The 23,325-nt window shown below is 38.7% G+C and overlaps 1 protein-coding gene across 1 annotated transcript in view; it reads right to left on the minus strand.

Annotated features, from left to right (window-relative positions):
- GPR180 (G protein-coupled receptor 180) overlaps positions 1-23,325 on the minus strand; it is a 282,996-nt gene that overhangs the window by 9,087 nt on the left and 250,584 nt on the right. The gene's annotated exons all lie outside the window — the stretch shown is intronic.

Consider the following 23,325-nt stretch of genomic DNA (forward strand, 5'->3'; position numbering starts at 1 on the left):
GGGTGGGGTTCAACTGTACCTCTCAGTGGGAGGCATAACCACGAATTTGCCGCCATCTTTAATTCTACCACAGGGCACAACGTTTAGGTGAGGCAATTCCCGGCGGTGTTTGGGAATCCTCAGTGAGGGACACAGCTGTAAGCCATCAGCAGCTGGTTTCTGATGAAGAGGAGACCTGGTGAAGGAGCCCCAGAGTCCACTGCAGGAACGATGTCACATATTCCTCAGAATTAGCCCTGATGGGCAGCTAACATCGAATTGCATCTTGAGGAAGAGAAAGGATTGGCAAAAGATTTGTCTAAGCAAACTTCCCTAGTGTCCTTCCACAAGGGGGCTCGAAAGCCTTGTGTGAAGAGCAGGTGGGCACCCAGAAGTTAGCAGAATTATCAGCAATAACACAGGATCACCCTTCAAGTCTACAGATTTGGTAATAGACAGATGTCTGTTGAGTGAATCTCAATGCAACTTGTGCTAAAACCTCTGATCTGTAAGATTCTTGGGGAAAAGAAAGGGAAGAAATGGATTTTGGGTCTCTATGTTCTTAGAAAGTTTATTTCAGCTTTTAAAATCATAGGATAGTAGAGCTGAGAGACACTGGTGACCATTCAGCCCCATTTCCATTTGCAGAAGAGAAAACATGATCCAGGGAGTGAAACAAACTGTTTATTGGAACAGTTTGTTTCACTCTCATACAGCTAGTTAATGCAAAGCAAGGAGCAGAATCCGATCTCCTGACTTCCAGTTCAGTTCTCTTTCTTACTCTAAGTCAGTTTTCAAACAGGAATTCCTCTGGTTGGCGTTGGTGTGGTCTCTGAGGTACCCCAGGAACCTGGGCCAGGGTTGGTCCAAGATACAGAATTTCTGACATACAACTTTTGATTGCAGGCATCAAAAATTGATAAGGTAACTGCTATTTTTAAAAATTTGGAAATAATCCTCTTGGAAAGAATACACACTTTGGTGTGTTTCTTATTGTTTTAAAAGTCTACATATCCAAGTAACAGCACCTAATGAAAAGATTAGAATTTCTTTTTGTTTTTGCTTTAGATTCAATCCAGTCCAACAGGCTCTTACTTTCCTGTTAAGTACAAGGCTCTTTGCTATAAGCTCCTATGAGCTGATACAATTCCCTCCTCCCAGGGAACTTACCTTCTAACTATGCAGTTACATGAGGTCAGCCCCCTAGAGGTCCTTGAAGCTCATAGATAGTACGGAACTGCTGAAGATTTTAGACCATGGGAGTGTTAGGATTAGATCTCTACCTTTTTTAGGAAGATATTAGAAGCTGTTTCAGTGGTCCAGATGAGCACCAAGAGCCGGAAGCTCTGGAACTAGGAAGGAGGGGGCAGCTTTACTAGGATGTCAAAGGTTTAATGGGGGGCTTCCCTGGTGGCGCAGTGGTTGAGAGTCTGCCCCCTGATGCAGGGGACACGGGTTCGAGCCCTGGTCTGGGAAGATCCCACATGCCGCGGAACAACTAGGCCCGTGAGCCACAAATACTGAGCCTGCGCGTCTGGAGCCTGTGCCCCGCAACGAGAGGCCGCAATAGTGAGAGGCCTGCGCACCGCGATGAAGAGTGGCCCCCGCTTGCCGCAACTAGAGAAAGCCCTCGCACAGAAACTAAGACGCAACACAGCCATAAATACATAAATAATTAAATTAAAAAATAAAAGTTTAATGGGAAGAGTCCCAGCTGTAGTTGTGGTTTAATCGCCTAGCAGGACGCACCAGAGCTGACTTATTTATAAACAAGCTTGCAAAGGCAGTGCTGCAGCAGGCAGTCATGTGACTCTTGCTGTCTTGAAAATCCCACCTTAGGTTAGTAAGGTGGTCTCTGTTGTCTAGCAGATGCCTAATACGCAGGCTCACCTTTCAGTGACAAATGAAAACACAGATACAAACTAATGGGCAAAGAAGAGCCCCATTTATCTGTTTGTGTTGCTTGACAAACGGCTCAGCAAAAGCATCTCAGGGAGCGTCAATCATCCCATTTCCCTTTCTTCTTTTTTCTCATTACAGTCATTACTGGTCGCAAAAGACTGCTCACAAAACAGCTAGTGATTATAATTTAATGCATCCTTTCTGAAACCTGCAGGGAAATTAAAGCAGGGAGCCACCTGGGGTGGGGGAAATTGGGGGGGAACGGGACAGGGAAATGGCTTGGCTATATCTGAGGTAATAGCTTTAAGTGCTAATTGTGAAGCACTTCCCGGCTGTCTGACCGGGGCTGACCTTAGGCAGCTTGGGAAAGCCGAGGTCACTCTTTTGCAAATAGAGTCCACTTACGGTGGTAGGGGAGCTCGGGGATCCTGGCTGGAGCCCCTGCTCAATCTGAGGAGTCAAGTGTTGTTCCTGAACTCTAAGGGAACCCCAGAAATGCCTGTCCACATCATCCAGCATCCAGACTCAGCTCTGGACCACGCAAATACGTGGTTTGTTGGCTTCCGCTCACGGGAAGCCACACAACAGGAAACTAAAGCATTTTTTGCCATTATTAGCATGCAACCTCGCAAAACACCGAGAATTCAGTTTAGAACAAATTTTCTCTCTCTCTCTCCATTACTCTCTACTCCTCCCTCCATCACTACCCTCCCAAGTAACTTAAGGTCAGATCCAAAGGATCTCATGATAAAAACCAAAATCGTTGAAACGAAAGATACTCATTCTGCATCTGAACTAATGCTCTTCTGATAATGGTTTTTTGCAAACACCCTAAACCTGCACTCTCCATTACAGTAGCCACTAGCCGCATGTGGCTTTTTAATGTAAATTAATTTAAATTTAACTTAACTTAAAATTCCCTTCTTCACTAACACTAGCCAATATCAACTACCCAGTGGTCACATGTGGCTACTGGCTACCATACTGGACAGTGCAAACCTCAGTGCACAAAATGTAGTAAAATAAGAAGTTGTGAGTTTTGAGTATTTATTACCTTTTTGATATAATAGTTAATGATAAATTTATACAATCTAATTTTTAAATAGTGACAGTGCTTAACAGCCAGCTCACAAAATTCCTGAAAATGCAATCATGAACTCCACAAGCCAGTAAAAGCCAGCTCCTGCACACCACTGGAACATTTCTATCATCGCAGAAAGTTCTATCGGACAGTGAGGCCCCAAACAACTCACCAGTTTACTAGTGTGGTGACAGAAATATTCAGAATGAGAATGAGACACGCCCCAACCCTGAAATTGGTAGCAAGGATAAAAGACTTTAAGGATCGTTATCTCTCCATCAGCCCTTCCCTTCCTCAGACCTAAACCAAATTCCTTGCTCCTTCTTTGCAGAAGGGAACACATGCTTAATTGTTTTAGAGTGTGTCACCATTCTCCCAGATGCTTTGCAACAAACTCTCTCCTCTGTCCTCTGGCACACTCCATAAACCTCTTCTTCCTTCATTTCCTCTCTTCCTCTGACTGTAAACCTGTTTTTTTTTTTCTAACTTCATCATCACAGTAAGGCCCGAGGCCCGTGATTATCCAAGTCACCTTTCAATTCATCAGCATCCCTGGTGTTTTGCATAGAATTCAGGACAATGCTGCAGGCTGAAACCTCACCAGAAATTTATACAACACCATAATGTTCTTCTGATTCCCCAGGCATTCTTCCCTTGATTGGAGCCCGGGATCCATTTGCTTTCTCCAGATACCAGAGCTTTCTTTTTCCTGGGTCAGAGAATTCAGAGTGAGGTTTGTTTCAGAATCGAAAAAGCACACAGAAGACTCTTTCTTGTCGGCAGACCCAAGACAGAAGCTTCTTTTCTTTTCTCCAAGAAGAATATGCTCAAGAGAATTTTTGCAGGAGGTAATGCCAGTGACTTTCGTTTTTGTTTTGGCTCAAACTAGCAAATGACATTTGGTCCTGAAGATGAGCGTTTCCAGGAGTAGGGCCAGGGCAGGGGCCTGTGGTTCTAGAGCCAAACTTCATAACACTCACTGTGCAGCAGCAAACTCCAGGGAGCTTTGGCCAAATGCCAGAGTCCAAGCCCCACTCTCAGAGGGTCTGATTCAATTAGTCTGGCCCTGCATCAGCATCTTTTAAAAATTGTTTTGAATTGTGGTAAAATACACATAAAATAAAATTTACCTTATTAGCCCTTTTTACATGCACAAGTCGGTGGCGTTAGATACATTCACATTGTTGTGAAACCCTCACCACCATCCATCTCCAGAACTCATCTTGCAAAACTTGCAATACGCTTTAAACAGCAACTTCCCTCTCATTGCTCCTCCCTGCCAGGGGCTGTCTCTGTGCACCTGACTACTCTAGGTACCTCGTGTAAGGAACCATGCAGTATTTGCCCTTTTGTGGCTGGCTTATTTAACTTAGCATATTGTCATCAAGGTTCATCCATGCTGCAGCACGTGTCAGGATTTCCTTCCTTTTTAAGGTTGAATAATATTCCACTGTACGTGTCCACCGTATTTTGTTTATCCACTTACTTATTGATGGACACTTAGGTTGCTTCCCCCCTTTTGGCTACTGTGAGTAATGCTGCTGTGGGCATGGGTGTGCGAGTATGTGTTTGAGTTCCTGCTTTCCATTCTTGGGGTCTATTCCGAGTGGAATTGCTGGATCATGTGGCGATTCTATGCTTCTTTTCTTTTCTAGGTTTCATTTTTTGAGGAACCATCACAATGTTTTCCACAGCAGCCACAGCATTTGACATTCCCACCAGCAGTGCACAAGGGTTCCAATTTCTCCACATCCTCTCCAACCCTTATTCTGGCGTGAGGTGGTATCTCATTGTTGTTTTGAGGCATCCATATCTTTAGAAAGCCCTGCAGGTAATGCTAACATGCAAATGGGTGAGAGCCATGGCTTGAGGGAAACTATGGACGGAGTAGGTAAGGACATGCGGGCTGACCTGGTGGACGAAATCCATCCTCCAGAGAAACCAAAGGAAGGAGACTCGGCTTTGGCACCAGATAGTTCTACATGAACTTTGGGCAAATCACTTGGCTCCCCTTACTTCTTTCCCTGTTTATAAGTGGAGGTGAGAAAACCTTCTTTGACATTATTGTTGTAATTATTACCTGGCATATAATTGTCAGGGGAGGTTAGACTCTTAGAGATGTAGAAAGTCATGCCTTGTCTCTTTCTGAAACTGAGAGATGAGGAGACTGAGCCCTCACAAGAATACGGGATTTTTCTGAAGGTTCTACTTGATGTTTCAGCACCTAAATTAAAATCCAGGATCTGATGATACTTCTGTTCATGCCGCCCTCTCTTCTTGTTTGCCTCGCTTCTTGTTTGCCTCTCTTCTTACCTCGCCCACTCTTCCCTAGCACCTCCATCCCCTGGCAGGGGTGCTTAGGGTGGGCATTTTACATCCACTGACTCATTCAGTTCTGCCCTCCATCCAGTGAGACGGGAATGGTCATGGTCCCCATTTGACTTATAATTAACAGTAACAATATCTAACATTTACTGCCGTCTTTACTACGTGTCAGTATTAACTCATTTAATCTTTTTTTTTAAATAATTTTTTAAAAAAATTTATTTATTTATGGCTGTGTTGGGTCTTCATTTCTGTGCGAGGGCTTTCTCTAGTTGCGGCAAGTGGGGGCCACTCTTCATCGCGGTGCGCGGGCCTCTCACTATCGCGGCCTCTCTTGTTGCGGAGCACAGGCTCCAGACGCGCAGGCTCAGTAGTTGTGGCTCACGGGCCTAGTTGCTCCGCGGCATGTGGGATCTTCCCAGACCAGGGCTCGAACCCGTGTCCCCTGCATTGGCAGGCGGATTCTCAACCACTGCGCCACCAGGGAAGCCCTAACTCATTTAATCTTAACAGTAGCGCTTTGAGGTGGTGAGTCTTTTTTTACAGCTCTGTTGGGGTATAATTGGTATACAATAAAGTGCATAACTTGATAAGTTTTGACGTGTGTGTGTAGTTGTGAAACTAACATTACCATCAAGATAGTGAACATATTCATGCCCCCCCAAAATGTTTTCTTATGCCTTTTAAAAATTCCGCTTCCTCATCAAAAAGATGATAAAGCAATATGAACAACTCTATGCCCTCACATAAAAAATAGAAAGAAATAAATTCCCTTTCTCATCCTACTTGGCCACTCCCCTACTAATGATCTGTTTTCTGTTACGATAGATTAGTTTACATTTTCTAGAATTTTAAATACATTGACTCATACTCATATGCACTTGTTTTATCTGGCTTCTTCACTCGGCATAATTACTTTGAGATGCACCAGTGCTGTAGTGTGTATCAACAGTTCATTCCTTTCTACTGCTGAGGATTATTCCATTGTATAGGTATTCCATAATTTGTTCATTCATTCACCTGTTGATGGACACTTGGATTATTTTCAGTTTCTGATTATTACAAATAAAGCTGCTATGAACATTTGTGTACAGGTTCTTATAAGGACATATGCTTTTATTTCTCTTGGATAAATGCCTAGGAGTACATGGCTGGATCACATGATAGGTGTATATTGAACTTTTGAAGAAACTTCCTAAATGTTTTCCAAATCGGTTGCACAATTTTATGTTCTCACCAGCAGTGTGTGAGAGTTCCAGTCTTCTACATTATTGCTAATATTTGGAATGATCGATAAAAAAATTTAGTCATTCTAATAGGTGTGTAGTGGTATCTCATTGTGGTTTTAATTTGCATACATCTTCGGTAGTGTATTGTCTCTTCAAATAGCAGACCATTTGTTTCAAAAAGGGTGGTAATATTAATAGTCTAACATAGCTATTAACATGTGTTAACATGTCTCCAAAGAGCACAAACACAAGGCAAGAGTAAAAAGTGAAAAAACAGATTAATCTGCTTTCAGTCAAATGAAAATGTTATAGATCCTGAGCCAAAAAAAATATTCTTGGGATTAACTTTTTTGATGCTCTAAACTGATCAAGGTAAAATTGTTTTTAAAGATCAGTCTCAGTCTTTTGAAATAGAGGGATCGATGTTTTTAATGGACATCAAAACTAGAGGACATTGTCTTAAACTGATACAATGTTATGGCTGGAAGTGATCTCAGTGATGATTAAATTCAGGAGTTATAAATCTTTTTGTGTTCATAACACATTTTCAAATACAGACTTGTGGTTATTATCTTAAGGGAATTGAGTCAGTTACATACATTAAACAAATCAGCAGTAATTGCAACTATAATCCCAGCTGCAGAATATCAGTGTCTCAGAGAGTGTGTAAAGAAATCCACATACACAGTCACAATTCATTCCTGGGTTACTGATTGAAAAGAGCTGTTTACTGCCCTGACTAAGATATATTAAGTATTCATGAGACAAAGTTTTCGTAAATTCTAGAAGCACATGATTTTCTATGATGGAGGTGATGTTATGTAATGTTTACCAGTTACTTGGAGCAAATTGCACACCACTCTTGATTTTATCATGTGAGCCATTCAGCACAACATCCTATGAAAGACCACCTTGCAGTGGATGAACTTGTCACCAAAGTTCAATTTTAATGTTAGTTTAAATTTAGCAGCATGCCAGCGTGCCTCTGTCAGTCACTGAGAACTGTACAGTCTAGATATGGCCTTACCTGGGGTCTCACTTTCAGATAAACCAGAACCAGAATGCATATCTCCTCATGACCAGGCCAGTGTCCTTTCCATTGCATCTGCCTCTTTCTGCCTCAATTCAATTAAATAGTTATTGACAGAAAAGGATGAATTTAGATGAATTTCCATCTATGAATTTATCTAAATTTTATATCACATGAACAGAGCAGAGGTTGAGCTATACTTATGCTCCCAGGATATCAATAATATGTGATTAGAGTTCTCAGATTTCTTTCTACTCATTTCCTTCATATTCTACATTATGTCCTCTGCCATCATTATTCCATGGAAATGACTGCCTCTAAAATTACAAATGACCTACTTCTTGGAAAATTTCATGGTCCTTTCTCAGTTCAAAGTTTCCCCTCATGCTCTATAGCGCTTGATGCTTTCTTGGCTTCTTATTAAAACTTTATCCACGTTAGGCTTCTATGATGCTAAATTTCTTGGTACCCTTAACTCTTTACCTTTTCTTGGCTGGATTGTCTTCTTACCCTCTCCACAAATCATTGATGTTTCCCTCTTCTCTGACTTGTATTATCTCTCTATTCTTTTGTCTCTCTATATCTTTAAAGAATTATTTATGTCTTTTAACTGAAAAGACTCAATTGTTTCTTCAATTCTAAAACTTCTTTCCTCCTGGAACTCTCGTTGGACCTGTGTTGGAGCTTTTACATTTACCCTCCTTATCCTTTAGCTTCTCTTTCATATTTTTTATCTCCTTGTCCCTGCATATTTTACTTTTGGTGATTTCTTCAGTTCTAGCTTCCATTTTTACTAGTCGTGCCTTCAAAGTGACTGCTTAGAATTTTTTTTTTTACCTCTTCATCTTTTTCATTTCAATGACTACACTTTTCTTTTTTAAGATTTCTACTTGCTTCTCTTTTTTCTGTACCTTCTTTGTCTTAATTCATAATTGTCTGTATCTCTTTGAAAGAGGGAGAGGAAGAGAGAGACAGAGAACTCCACTTAAAATGAGCCTGAAAAACTACAATTCCAAAACATGCAAAAGTAAACACATACACACAGTCACATTCTCATATGTCAACGAACTCAATATTTGGGAGAAAAACTAACCCACAATGAAATGGAAGTAAGAGAATCATCTCAAAATGACATCATAACAATGATGGTTCGTATCCTCAGATAGGAGAAGAAAAGAATAACACTAATTTTAAAAGAATATAAAATTATGAATCACAATGAACAAATATGAATAAAAAAGTGAACGTGAAAAAGAACCAGCTACCAATCCTGAAAATTAAAAAAAATTATTCATCTAACTCATTAATTATAATAAATATAATAGATAATATATATATATTTATTAAATGTCTGTTTATGTGTCAGGCACTGTTCTAGGTGATGGAAAGAAAATAGTGAAAAAAAGAGTAAAAAAAATCCCTGCCTTCCAGGAGCTTGGTTTCTTGTGAGGGGCTATCAGACAGTCAGCAAGATAAATAAGTAAGGTACATGTATGTTAGATAGTGACAGGTCCTAGTGACAAAAGGAGAGCACAGAATAGTAGGGAAAGTGTTTTAAGTGTGTGTGTGATTACAGTTTTAAGTAGGGTTATCAGAGATGGTCTCAATGTTGAGTAAAGATATGGAGGAGGGGAGGGAACAAAGTATGTAAATATCTTGAGGGAAGAACATTCTAGTCAGAGGAAACCACAAATGCAAATGCCCCGAGGAGTTTGTGTAGAGTTTTGAGGAATAGCTAGGAGAACAAGATGACTGGAATGGTGGGAATAAGGGGCACTAAGAGGACCAGAGAGTGTAAAGCCTTGCAGACCATCGGAAGAGTTTTGGTTTTCACTCTGAGTGAGACGGGAAGCCATTGGAAGGTTTTAGCAGAGGTGTGATGTGATATGGTTCATGTTGTAACAGGATCACTGTTGACTAAAGGGGTCAAGGGCAGGATCAGGGAGACCAGTTAGGAGTCAATTGCTACAATCCAAGTAAGAAAAGATGGTGAGGACTTCCCTGGTGGCGCAGTGGTTGAGAATCTGCCTGCCAATGCAGGGTACATGGGTTTGAGCCCTGGTCCGGGAAGATCCCACATGCCGTGGAGCAACTAAGCCCGTGTGCCACAACTACTGAGCCTGTGCTCTAGAGCCTGGGAGCCACAACTACTGAGTCCACGTGCCACAACTACTGAAGCCCGCAGGCCTAGAGCCCGTGCTCCACAACAAGAGAAGCCACTGCAATGAGAAGCCCGCGCACCGCAACCAGGAGTAGTCCCCCATCGCTGCAACTAGAGGAAGCCTGTGCAGAGCAATGAAGACCCAACGCAGCCAAAAATAAATAAATTAATTAATTAGTTTAAAAAAAAAAAAAAAGAAAAGATGGTGACTTGTACCAGGTTGGTGGCAATGGAAGTCATGTGATCATTTTGGATAGATATGACAGGAATTGTTGATGGGTTCAGTATGAGATGTGAAATAAAAAGAGAAAGTAAGAAGGATCTAAATTTTTTGCCTGTGTAACTAGAAAATTAGTGTAGCTATTTACTGGGATGGAAGAATCAGGCGTGTGGGGAAGATCAGAAGCTCAATTTTAAATGTGAGCTACTTATTAAACATCCAGGGGAGATGCCCAAGGTGGCATTTGGATACACACATCTGTATTCAGAAGAGAGGTCCAGGATGGAGATATGAATTGTGGAGTCATCAGCATATAGCTGTAATTAAAACCATGAAACTGGATAAGAGATCTCAAATAATGAGTGTAGATAAAAAAGTGAAAAAGTCCAAGGGCTGCCCTGGGGCACTTCAGTACCTTGACGTTGGGGAGATGAGACAGAAAGTAGTCATCTAGGTCATGGATAACAGACTTTATGATGGACGCCAAGACAAAATTAGACAATTAGAAGACAGTCTCGAGGAATTTATTGGCATGCAAAGCAAAGATGTTAGAAAATAAAAGCTATGACACAGAGAACAAATGAAAAGACTCTTGAGAACAAATGAAAAGACTCTAACATGCATCTACAGAAATTCAAGACAGATAATAGAAAGAATGGTGGAAAGGAGTATCTGAAGAAATGACTGGAAATTTTCCAGAGTTGAAAAACTAGAATCTTATGGTTGAAAATACATACCAAGTGCCTAGCAGAATAAATAAAACTATACTTATGTAAATACATCATAATAACGCTAAAAAATATTTGGAATAAAGAGATGATCTTAAAAGGTGCCAGAGGGTATAGAAGAGAAATTACCTTCAAGGAAATAACAATTTGATTTAACGAGGCTTCTCATCAGCAAAAATAGATACCAGAAGACAAGAGACGAATACCTTTCAAGTCCTAAAAGGAAAATACTTTCAAAGAAGACTTCTATACTCAGCTATCAGTCAAGAATAGGGGGGAAAAGCTATTTTTATACCTAAAAAAACAAAGAGAGTTTACTAGCCATATTGTACAAAAAGTAAAAGTAGAGGAAAAAGATAACTTCGAAGAAAATATTAAAATAACTGATAAACAAAACTAAATACTGGCTGTAGAAAATTACTGATATGTGCATGTGTGTGTTTTAAGATGACAATAAGAAGGAAATGAGAGGAAGGAATTCAGTATGTAGCTAAAGAATGTTAAAGTTCTTGTTTTATTTGAGAAAAAGATAAAGCTACTCGATGATTTTACACTTTATTGAAAACTATAAAGTTAAGGATGTATGTTAAATATGTAAAAATAACTACTGAAATATAGAATTAAAATCTATAAATGTCAGAACAAAAAAGAAGCACCGGAAGGAGGAAATAAAAATAAAATTATAGGACTTCTGGTTTCAGCTCTGACATGTAAGAGCTCAGACGTCATCACTCCCATACTTACAACAAGAAAGATGAACAAACTGGGAGTCAATGACTTTGCTTGGACTTATCAGAGGACCGAAGTTACAGGGTAAGTCATGCCCTTAGAGTATGGAGAGGTAAATCCACAATCACAGCCCAGATCTGCTGACCTGAAGCAGAAACCTCTGGCGTCATGAATTGGTAGGAACATTTAAATGACAATTTGGACAAATTTCTGGAGGGTGAGGGTAGACTAGTATGAGAGCAGGAAACTTCTAGGAGCTATGTCTTGGGGTTGGTGGTGGTAGTGGGGAGGGGGCGTTGGCAAACTCTTTCATTACATCCAGGAACTCCATCAGGATCTCACAGCGAAGATCTAGAAAGAGCTCCTAGTGGCCCTGGCTGGGGAAGAGAAGAGTAACCTCTGTGAAACACACTCGGGGCATTCTCCATAACAGAGGCCGTCTCTCCAGAGTAGGACTTTCCCAGAGCCTTATCCCAGCTGGGGAAGGACATTCCCCCTGCAACATCCTCTGGACTTCTTGTCTAAATTAAGTGGGAGAAAAGCTACACCCTTTGAGAAACATTTGTGCAGGTCACAACCCAGAGGCCAGGCCCCCTAAAAGACTGGGATTAACCATAAAATGTATAGAATGCTTCTTCTCCCCTGTGTCTGACCACCACAGCAAGACAGGTCTGATGTAGAGCAAGACCTACGCCACTAGTTACTGTCTTATTAGAAAGCTATAGAGATTAGAGGGTGAAGTATTACTGTAGGGATAGATAAATAAATCAGTAGAAAGGAAGAAGAATCTGGAAACAAAGGGAAGTAAATGTAGGACTTCACAATTGGGTGCTGAGACAACTGATTTTCCATATGAAAAAATGTAAACTTTGGTTCCTACTTCATACCATGTATTATGAACCTCAGATATATGAATGACCTGAATTTGAAAAAAAAAGTTAAATTATAGAAGAATAATTTTATGATGCCAAGGAAGAGAGGGATTTATTAAATAAGATATAAAAGAACAAAAATCATGAGAAAAAAATGACAAAGTTGACTATATAAAAGTTAAAACCTTCTGAATGACCAAAGAAAATAAAGGTAAAAGGAAAGTCAGAAACTGAGATAAATGATTTTCAGCACACATATAAGGCAAATAATTAGTATTTTGAATACATGAAGAGCTTGCATGAGCTGATGTTAAAAAGACAAATTACTGAAATAGTAAAAACTGGGCAAAGGATGTGATCAGGCAGTTCACTGAAGAGAAAACCTGAATGTTTAACTAAAGTGTATTTCTTAATTTCCAAATATTTCAGGATTTTGTAGTTAACTTCTCATGAGTTTTGGCTCTATTCCACTGTTGTCAAAGAACACACTGTATATATGTTCTACATATGTCATACATCAATTATCTGAAATTTCCAAGACTTGACTTGTGATTCAGCACAAATGACTTATTTAATTGCAGCGTTTAGATCAGAATATTCTATGTTATGGTTGCTCAGTAAACATTTATTGAAAGAACTAACGCAAAGTCACGAAATAATTTATGCTCTTTTATTTGTACATTTTCTCAGCCCCTCTGCTCAGAGCATCAGAATCCTTCTCGATGACTGTCCATATTCTGTGAGGTACAGTCAGAACACTTGGGAATCTGGCTTCTTTTTGAATTCTAGCTCAGCAATTTATGAAATGTCGTAAGCTCAACAAAGTTATCTGAATCTGCTTTCTCTTTTAAAAAATGTTTGCAAAAATCTTTTTGGGGGGGGTTATGGGTAGAATTAGAAATAAAATATGCAAAAATGTTAAACACATTTGTAAGGATGATTGTAGGAACACAATGTCACAAATTTCACCCAGATGTCTTAAATATTCGTAAATTGGTAGTTCATGCGCATGTTCATAATACCTTCTAGATTATTAATACAATGCCTCAATCTGTTAGAATAAAATACTAATCTGAGCATGATCTTAAATAACACCTGTGAATGAGAAAGAAATGCACACATCTTTTATGGCTGCAATTGTGGGTCCCTAAGAGATGTTTCTTCCTTGTGGAATTAATTCCAGAAAAATACCAGTAAAACTCCAAGGGAGGGGGAAAAACCTCCAAAGGGAAAGAGATGGAAATTCCTTGAGTATTTGTGTACTTGACTTAGTGAAAGCATCCAACAAAAATTTCCCAAGTGGACGGCAAATAAATGAACAGCTGTCGAAAAGTCAAAATCCATTTACATGAATATTGGGCAATACAGGTAGCAGTGCTTGGCTAGCAGTTCTCTGGGAATGTAAAACAGTGAACATATAAATCCTTTGCAATTTGTAGATCTCATTCAAGCTGAATCACCCCGAGTTTTCTAAGTCAACTGGTGCAGCTGCCAGTTGGCGAGCTCGTGGCTGCAGAACACACCGGGAGCAAATCACACCAGTTCCAGAACTTGGTGTGAGGAGATCTGAATAAAGGGAAGGTGCTTTGCAACAAGCTTTTCACAATTTAGACAGGAAGTAGTTCATGGCTATAAAAGAAAGCAATGAAATATTCTCTCTCATGAAATTTTTGTTTCTAATTTTTAAGTTAAAAAAATGCAAAATGTCAGACTGAGCAAGCTTTCTGGTAAATAGGAAAAGTTATTATTTAGAAAAATGTTTCATCAAATTATCACAAACTTCTACTTCATATCTAGAAAAAGATGTCTTATCTTCTTTATTTTAAAGGTTGATTTGCTTTTACCTAATTTTAGGTGTTTATGCTAAATTCTTGTCACTGTACCTCTAACAGTGAATTTTTTTTTAAAAAGATTTTGCTATCTTGGATGATATTCTGCCTAAAATATTTGCTCAGGGTGCTGACCCTGCTGTTTCCTTCATTGTTATTGGATGTTATGTCTCTAAAACAGTGTTTTTCCGTCTGAGGTCCTCAGATGCTTGGAGGTATACTCTTGGGTGTACTCCATAACAGTTGTATAGTTTGATGCTTTCTTTTTGGAGATAACCAAATGTACTGTAAAATTAAAATAGCTTAAAAAGAGAAAAATGGTGGAAGAATTGAATTATCACATAGAACACGTTAGGCATTTAAGCCAAACGTTTAAAAAGATCTCCGTTGTGGCAATCAGTATATTTTCATATTACAAGTTTACAACAGTGTTTCAGCAAAATAACGTCATGCTTTAATGTTGCTAATCGGAATTTTAAATTTTTTATTATATTTTATTTATAACAGGACCATTAGCATTAGGAAGTTTCCCCTAGTTTTATGTTTGCATGTTTTTAAGTAACATTAATAATCAAAATCATATGTCAACCCTTGAGGATATAGTTTTCCCCTTGAAAGAAGTCTCTGCATATTTAAGCTTGAAAAGTACTATCTAAATTCCTCTTCAACAAGCTCATGTATTTTTGTTGGAGTGTAGGATGACAAAGCCAGTCAAGAAAACATAGCTGCCTAGGATATAACTATAGGAAGGAGATATTTATTGGATGATTTGGTCACCTGACACTTTGGACCTCTTAAGGGGTACGTGTGATGGGGCCTTCACTCCATGGAAGTGAAGTCAAAGTAACTTTTTCTCAGCTGGTTATAGTGTTCCTCTGGTTCCAGCCCTGCTTCCTCTATCGATGTGGATCTAGGTAACTCATGGGTTTCCTTGGCTTAGTGGTTTCTAAATTTTTTGTTATGAAGTCTTTTTTTTTTTTTTAAATTAATTAATTAATTAATTAATTTATTTTGGCTGTGTTGGGTCTTCGTTTCTGTGCGAGGGCTTTCTCTAGTTACGGCAAGCGGGGACCACTCTTCATCGCTGTGCGCGGGCCTCTCACCGTCGCGGCCTCTCGTGTTGCGGAGCACAGGCTCCAGGCGCGCAGGCTCAGTAGTTGTGGCTCACGGGCTTAGTCGCTCCGTGGCATGTGGGATCTTCCCAGATCAGGGCTCGAACCCGTGTCCCTTGCGTTGGCAGGCAGATTCTCAACCACTGCGCCACCAGGGAAGCCCTGAAGTCTTTTTTTCAAGAGAAAAATATCAGATTCCCTATTCGAAAGATAATTGTACTTTTCATGGAGAAAATATATAATCACCTAGATCCCATAAATTCAGTAATGCTATTAAGCACATTTTAGAATTGTTTATGTTTTGTATTCCTTATATGCAGGAATATTGCTGATGCAGTCGCCTGAGAAGGCTTGGTATGCATAGAGATACGAAGACCGCTTGAAATAATTCATGGTCACTAAGGGTTCAAGGCTCTGAAGTTACAACCACCGTTGTAACTGTTACTACCTACAGTCTCAGCATAGAAAAGGAGTTCTCAGCAAAGCACACAATCACCACAATGCTTCTTGGCTTCGTTAACTTGGCTCTCAGAAGTGCCGCCCCAACCGATAGATTGAGGAATAACTGACAATGGAAATGAGTTAAAATCATCTGAGTTGTGCTCATATATATATGTATATATGCATGTATATGTGTGCATACATACAAATGCATATCAGATAAATATATATGTTAAATTACATATAAATGTAAATACTTATATACATATTTAATTGTGATATCACTCAGTTGCAGACCTGGGACAGACATCTGTTGACAAGACTTCAGCAGATTTCCTTATTTATGAAACAGACCCTAAAAGAGAGGACTTCAGGAAGCAGAAAACACATTATTCATTTTAGAAAAATTCTTCACAACCCCAACCGTTGCTGCCCTGCAATGTGCAACAAACAAAACTCAGAGCGGTGATGTGATCTCTCCTTGTGCTGGAACGGGCAGCCAACTTCAGTAAGTGCCTGAATTCCAGAACGCTGACGGTTGTCAACTGAAAGAGTAAAAACGTTATCACCTGTTTAAGCACTGCTGACTGATGTATATTCACAAGCAAATCCAAACAGTTGCACCCACTTTTCAAGCTTTAGGGAAACCAGATGAGACCAGTGTCTCAGAGATATGCTATCAATGGATATTGTCTCTCTTTTTTTTTTTGCAGCAGAGTAGGAGAGGGAAGGAAGAATTGCATTAAAATGTAATGTTTGTCAACGGCTGTGATTTAAAAGGGAGAAGAAGAAGGGGGAGGAAAGGGAAAAGTTCCCAGCCCATTGCTAGCTGAGGTGTGGCGCTGTCTGAATTCATTGGTAATGCGAGGGGCTGATTAGTCTGGAAGGCTGCCTACAGGTTAGCAGGCCTCATTTCAAATCTCTGACAGCAATATGTGTCGTTTCATGCTTCATCCTCATTCCCCGTGTTCAACACAAACTGGGGTCACTCTATATATGGAAATCACTGTCTTCAGGGCAAAAAAATTAAAAAAGGTGAGATTGCCGCTTTAACCTCACTGGCCTCAGAAAATATGTTTTAGTCCGATACATTATACTAGTAGGAATTATTTATCAAGAAGATACAAGCTTGATATTTCAGAAATAATGAGATGCTCTGGTTTTGCAGCTGAAATTTTATGGTCCACAGAGCATCAGCCATGAATCCAGAGGAATGAAGTAAACTTGCAATGAATGATATACGCCGTGCAGCCAAAGAAAAATGGCTGTGGAAAGGGTAATATGAAAGTTATAACACAGTACAAGCTTTCTATAGCTAAAGTTCCTTTGCTGTTAAGAGAGGAAATATATTTTAAGGAATGTTAAAAAAAGGTCCACACATAAAAATCTTTCAGGCTTTCCTTCCTGATATTTTCTTTGGCAAACGTCCTACAGGATGAGGAAGCTGTAATAAACACTACAGTCTATGGTTTACATGAAATATTTAAAAATTCACAGCAAAAGAATCTGACTTGTCATCGTTGTGTAATGTGAAAGCTATCACAAGAATAACCCACACACACAGCAATTAGAAAATGCATAAACATATATGATAGTGTTTTTTTGAAATGTAGATTTTTGCTTATATACTTCCTGGTCAAATTGCCCGAATAATAAGAAGCCATTTGTCATATTCTATTTACAGGACTTGAAAGGATGCCCCCTAGGAAATAATGGGAAAACACTAATGTAAAAAAGCCAGCCTTCCACTAGCCACTCTGCATGTGTATCCTTCCCCCCACCTCCAAATTCTGGTCTTTCCTGGTTCTAGAGCCACTTCCCAAGGTCTTTGAGATGGCTCACAGTACAGTGACACATAGAATCAGGACTTGCTGAACCCCAAGCCCAGCAATTTAAATTATTGCCTGGCAGTTCTGGTCCCCTTGGGATATTTAGCCAATAAGTGTAATCACGAGAGCTCTTCATTCAAGCACCCAGCTTTGCAATGCATGCTTCCCAGCACAGAATCATAGAAAATAAACATCAACTATTTAAAACTCTTTGCAAATGTAATTACCTAAAGTAACAGGTTTTAAATCAGTCTCTCACAGACTTGTGCATTTTCAGTGTCAGTCAAGGTCACCAAAAAGCATTAAATACTTCAGGGCAACGTGTGCTGTGTTAGGCTGTGTACTAGGTATCAAACAAACAGAAGAACCTCTGTACACCTCATTTTCTCAGCTGTAAAATGGACATAGCAACACTTAATTCTCAGAATTGTTATGAGAATTAAATAAGTGAATATATGCAGAGCACTTAGGACAGGACCTGGCACACGCGTATCATAGGGTAGAAAGCCTTGTTAAGTATGGTCAGTTACCTTTTGTGACAAAGATGACTAGTTGACCCCAATATCTCTTCTTTCTTGGTGACAGAATACCTGAATTTTGACTGGCCACGTGGAATCAGGACTATTTTTCTCAGCCTCCTTTAAATCTAAGTGTGGACATATATGGGGCCAATGGTTTATAGGAAGTGTCATGTGCAACTTCCAGGAAGTATTTTTAAAGTGTTATCTGGAATGAGGTGTTACGGCTGGAGATCAAGCAGCCATTTTGAACCATCATGGGGAAGTTATATGCTGAGTAAAAGAGTTCATAAAAGGAGGCTGGGACCATGGCAACTTTACAAAACAGCTTTACTAGCCCTTGACTTCCTATCTCTGGGGTTCTTTCATATTGGAGAAACAAAGTTCTATTTTGTCGAAGCCACCATTATTTGGGGTTTAGACCACATGCAGCAAAACACTTTTGAAATTAAATGTTCCTCAACAATTTTTTTAAATGGAAAAGGAGTTTGCTGGAGAGGACATTGGAGTCCCAGGCACACCTGCTGTGGCAGATATCTCAAAAAGATAAGGTCTTGGCTGAGACAGACAGTTATATATTAATACACAAAAAATATTTAACATACCAGGCATTTATAAGTCAAGAACAACCCCTAAGTTTCATTTTCACCTTCCTTCCCTTTAAAAAAAGTTTAATGGCCTTGGGCCCTGCTCTCACCTGGGAGTGGTCCTAACCTTGGGTATAGTGAGTGCCAAGCTGGAAGGGGTAGCGACCTTCAAGAAAAATTGAGACAGTTTCTCCCACAGAAAATATTGTTCTCAATTGTGTTAAAAGGTAGAAGTCTATGGTCTGTCAATGACCATTATGTAGTTTGTTCCTAACCCAGATACATTTCAATCACAACTTTTCATACTGTACTGTGGGCTGCAAGATGGTTTCAACAAATACAACAAACCTGATTTAAAATGTTTAGAATGTTTTAAATTGTATCATATATTATTTGCTTGTATACTCTTGCAATTTTATTGGTGATCCCTTACATTACATCTTACATATTACATATTTGTGCATCTTTAAAAACATTTATTTAAAAAAGATATCATATTTTGCTCCCGGCTACAGACACTGCAGGCTGTTTATCCAATATCTATCTATTCCCTTTCCTTCCTTGCTAACTCCAATTTTGCTCAGGGTAACAAAAGGCCCAATTAAGGGTAGTATTCAGTTTCCCTGACCCCATAAAGATAAGGGTGGCCACATGACAAAGTTTTGCCCAATTAGAAATGAGTGCATGTCTAATGGGGGAGGGGTGGGAAATCTTTTGCTTTTTCCTGCTTCAGATGTTAATGTTGCCTGGAGCTGCAGGAGCCATTTGCCTGAGTTGACAAGCTTGAGGACAAAAGCCAACATACTAGGGAGGGTAAAGTAGAAAGGCAGAAAGAGTCTGGTCTTCTCATAACACAATTGAGAAGATGAATGAACACCCTCAATTACCTACCTCCAAACCTTTTCACGGACAAAAACAGCCTGTTACTTGTTTAAGCCAACGTTAACTGGTTTTTTATTACTTATGGTCCGAGACACTCCTAACTGATATACTCTCAAGCAAATGAAATAAATATAAAAAGAACCCTAAATTCCTTTTTTAGTTACTCCACACCCAATATGTGCATAGATGAAAAATTTTAATGATTTTAGTCTACTATTTTGAATTCAGCACATGTATTTCTACTTCTACTTCCAGATTTCATTAAAATGAAAGTAAAGAAAAATTTTAAAGTGTAATCCCAAGTAATGAAGAGAAACTGAAAGGGTCTGTAAGTAAATGAGGGATTAAAAACATTTCTAGATGAAAAAGAGGGAATGGAAAGTACTGACCAAGACATAAGATAGAGGTGGCTGCAGTCCATAATATATGTGGAAGACACAACATCAAGGAGAGACAGAGCCACCCTGATAGAATCCTGGGGAGATGCCATACTTAGATAAGGCAGATACAAAAGAGAGCTATTGTGAGAGGTGTGACTTACAGCAGGGAATTACTTATCAGTATATGCTCACTTTACCCAAGAAATCTCCCAGCTGATAAGCACTGCCTATCGACATTGAGTTCCTACAAGCCCTCCCATGGCCTCATTCTTAAATACAAATGGTCAATCAATACTAAGTGAAGTAAGTCAGACAGAGAAAGACAAATATCATACGATATCATTTATATGTGGAATCTAAAAAAAAAATGATACAAATGAACTTATTTACAAAACAGAGACAGACTCACAGACTTAGAGAACCAACTTATGGTCACCAGGGGGGAAGGATGGGGGGGAGGGATAGACTGGGAGTTTGGGATTGACATGTACACACTGCTGTATTTAAAATGAAATGCCTTTCCATGAAAAAAAAGAAAAAAAGAATCACTAGGTGTTTGAAGAAAGAATAACAAGCAAAGGATAAACAAACAGAAAAATGGATCAGCAGAAAACAGAAGATAATACATCCAGAAAATAAAAGTAAGGTATCATAGCAGACATAGTTAGCTAACTCTTAAAAATTAAACTCCTGATGTTGAGATTAAAATTGGATGTTTGAAGAATAAAGAATTGAGAAAAAAAAAGGCAGAACACAAATTCTGAAACAAAAAATATGACAGAAAGAATAAAGACTTAGAGAATCAAGTCAGGTAAGCCAACACACAGTTAATAAGAGTTCCAAAAAAGAAAGCACAGATACACCAAAGATGAGGAAATTAGGAAAACAACAATAACAACAAAAGCGTAATGAAATTTCCCAGTGCTAATGGGGGCACAAATCTTCAAAATGAGGGGCTACCAAGTACTAAATAGGTTGTATAAAAAACTCCCACACCTAGACAATCATAAAATTTTAGAATGACAAGAATAATAAGTCATATTTAAAACTTTTAGTGAGGGAAAACTAGATCACTTTCAAAAGGCTAACAATTAAACTATCATGCAATTTACCAGCAATCTGGATACTAAGAGGCAATGGGCAGTCTCTTCAAAGTTCTGAAAAATAATACATTTTAATGGATTTCTATACCCAGCCAGAGTATTCATTAAGGAGGAGAATAGAATAAATGTACTTTCACATATATGAAAGCTTGTGAAGTTTTTCTCATATACTCTTCTTTGGAAAATTCTTTGAGGATATGCTCCAGCACAATGAAAGAGTAAACTCAAAAGAGGGAAGATGTGAGATGCAAGGAACTGCGTATTTAATCCAAAAGAGCAAAGAAGGGAAGTTCCAGGAAGACAGCTGTACAAGAGGCCAGAAAATGATCTATCCATACTCTTGCAAGTGGACAGAGGGTTCCCTGAAACAAGTCCCCAGAAATGAAGGGATACCCTTAGATGGAAGAAAAATTGAGATGTCAAAAGAACTATAGGGTTTACTAAAGATACAGAGTGCAAGAGATAAAATGGGGACTAAAAACTTCATGAGAGAAAATATAGCCATGTAGGAAAGTGATGGTCCAAAGATGAAGGTAATTAGCAGAGAAAGTCAGTAGACTTCATGAAAAAGAATAAAGTTGATTCTAAGTAATAGATAGAATGAGTAAGAAGCTGAAAAATATTAAAGATATCGTAAGATGGCAGATGATTCTTCTCTCAACCAGAAAAAAAGAGTCTATCAGAATTTCATGGAAAATCAAAAAGTTGTGCAAAGCCTGATGTTTACTCTAAAGCAAACAAGCCCATAGCAGACTTTTCAGTAAGTGATGGAGTTTAATATAGATGATTCCATTTTAATAATGTTGAGTAGAATTGGGATAATCACTTTGGAGCTATGGAGAAATGTAATCATACCACAACACTTGAATCTGCAGTGAACTATATTTACATATTGACCTTGCTTTATTTTTTTCCAATTTTTATTATTTTTTAAAAAACTGTTTGGCCAAATTGGGAGGTAAAAGTTGGGGAAGACAGCTGGAGAGAAGGATAGAGGAGTTAGTATCTTTACCTCACAAACGTGGGAGTTAAGATATACTGTTTTCAGTTGACAGAATGAGAAATGTAACTTTAAGCATATTTATTAATATATAGAGGTAAACAAATAGAAGTAAAACATAGCAATATTAAAATATGGAGATGAGGAGTATAAGTGAAGCAAATCTCCTTGAAAAATAAAGAAATAAAGGTGAAGTGTATCATTCTGAGATATGGAGATAACCACTGGAAGTACTAAAAGCAGAGATTGTTGAATCCCCTTCACCTCCCTAGCTGGGGATGGGGAGGCTTGGGCAAGGAACTATTTTTCCATTATAAGCTCTTTCTACTATTTGGTATTTTTTAAAGTCATATGCATATATTACTTTTATTTTAATTAAAATTCTTTCCACATAGAAATTTGCCACTGGAATTGAAATAGATTATCAAATCCATTTAAATGAACTTAAAGCAATAGATTATTTGCTGTAAAAATATTTTCATTTATCAAGTGTTTCCCCAAGGGAAATGAATATTATATCAAAGAAATCAACTTCTTCATAAAGAATATTTTTCAATAGTAACACTATCCAACTTTTAATGACTTTATTTTCAAAAGGAGATTTCTCATGGTTAGTTAAACTCAAAGCACTTAGAGTACAATTGGGAGAATTTTCAAAAGGAAACCATTGCTCCAGAGGTTTGGGTCTCGGGTACATGGTGTTTCAACAGGAAATCTGTTGACCAAATAAATTAGGCTTTTAAAAATCTAAGTATACTGTTAGGTAACACAAAACTAAATTAAATTTAAACTATTCTTGTTTTAAGGCAATCAGCCTTGTGTGTGAGTTTAAACCTTCCAAATATTTCTTGCTTTAAAAGAGTGTGGAAAGAAATGTACCTTTTCCTGGAATTCTCTTCCCAGCAACTCCCCAACCTTGACCACCTGGCAAGCACCTACTCGTATTTCAGGACGCCACTCACATAATCTTCTCAATGTCCCACAGAACTCCTTTCTGTTCTCACTGTACCTATACATGCATCTGTCACTCTGTTGTTTATAGGTTTATCCCACCTAGAAGTAGACAGTAAGCACTTGTGAGGTTCTTCATTTCCGGCTTTGTATCCCCTAGTGATAGTAGCCCAGTTAATGTTTTTGGGTGCATAGATGAATTTACTGTTCTGCTTAGATCTCTTTTTGATCTGTTTTGCATATATTAAACACTCAATGCATAACTTCATTAAAAATGCATTAGTAGAAAAGGATATAGAAAAAGATATAGCTAAAAAAGGTAAGAAAACGGCAATGTTGCATTGTCGACTAGTGGAGTCACACAGAATATTTTCACATTACCCTACCATTCTTTACTTCCCTCTCTCCATTATTTTCTCACCTCCCTTCTTCTTTAT

This window comes from Balaenoptera physalus (assembly GCF_965194825.1).
Source record: "Balaenoptera physalus genome assembly, chromosome: 18".
Taxonomy (NCBI): Eukaryota; Metazoa; Chordata; class Mammalia; order Artiodactyla; family Balaenopteridae; genus Balaenoptera; species Balaenoptera physalus.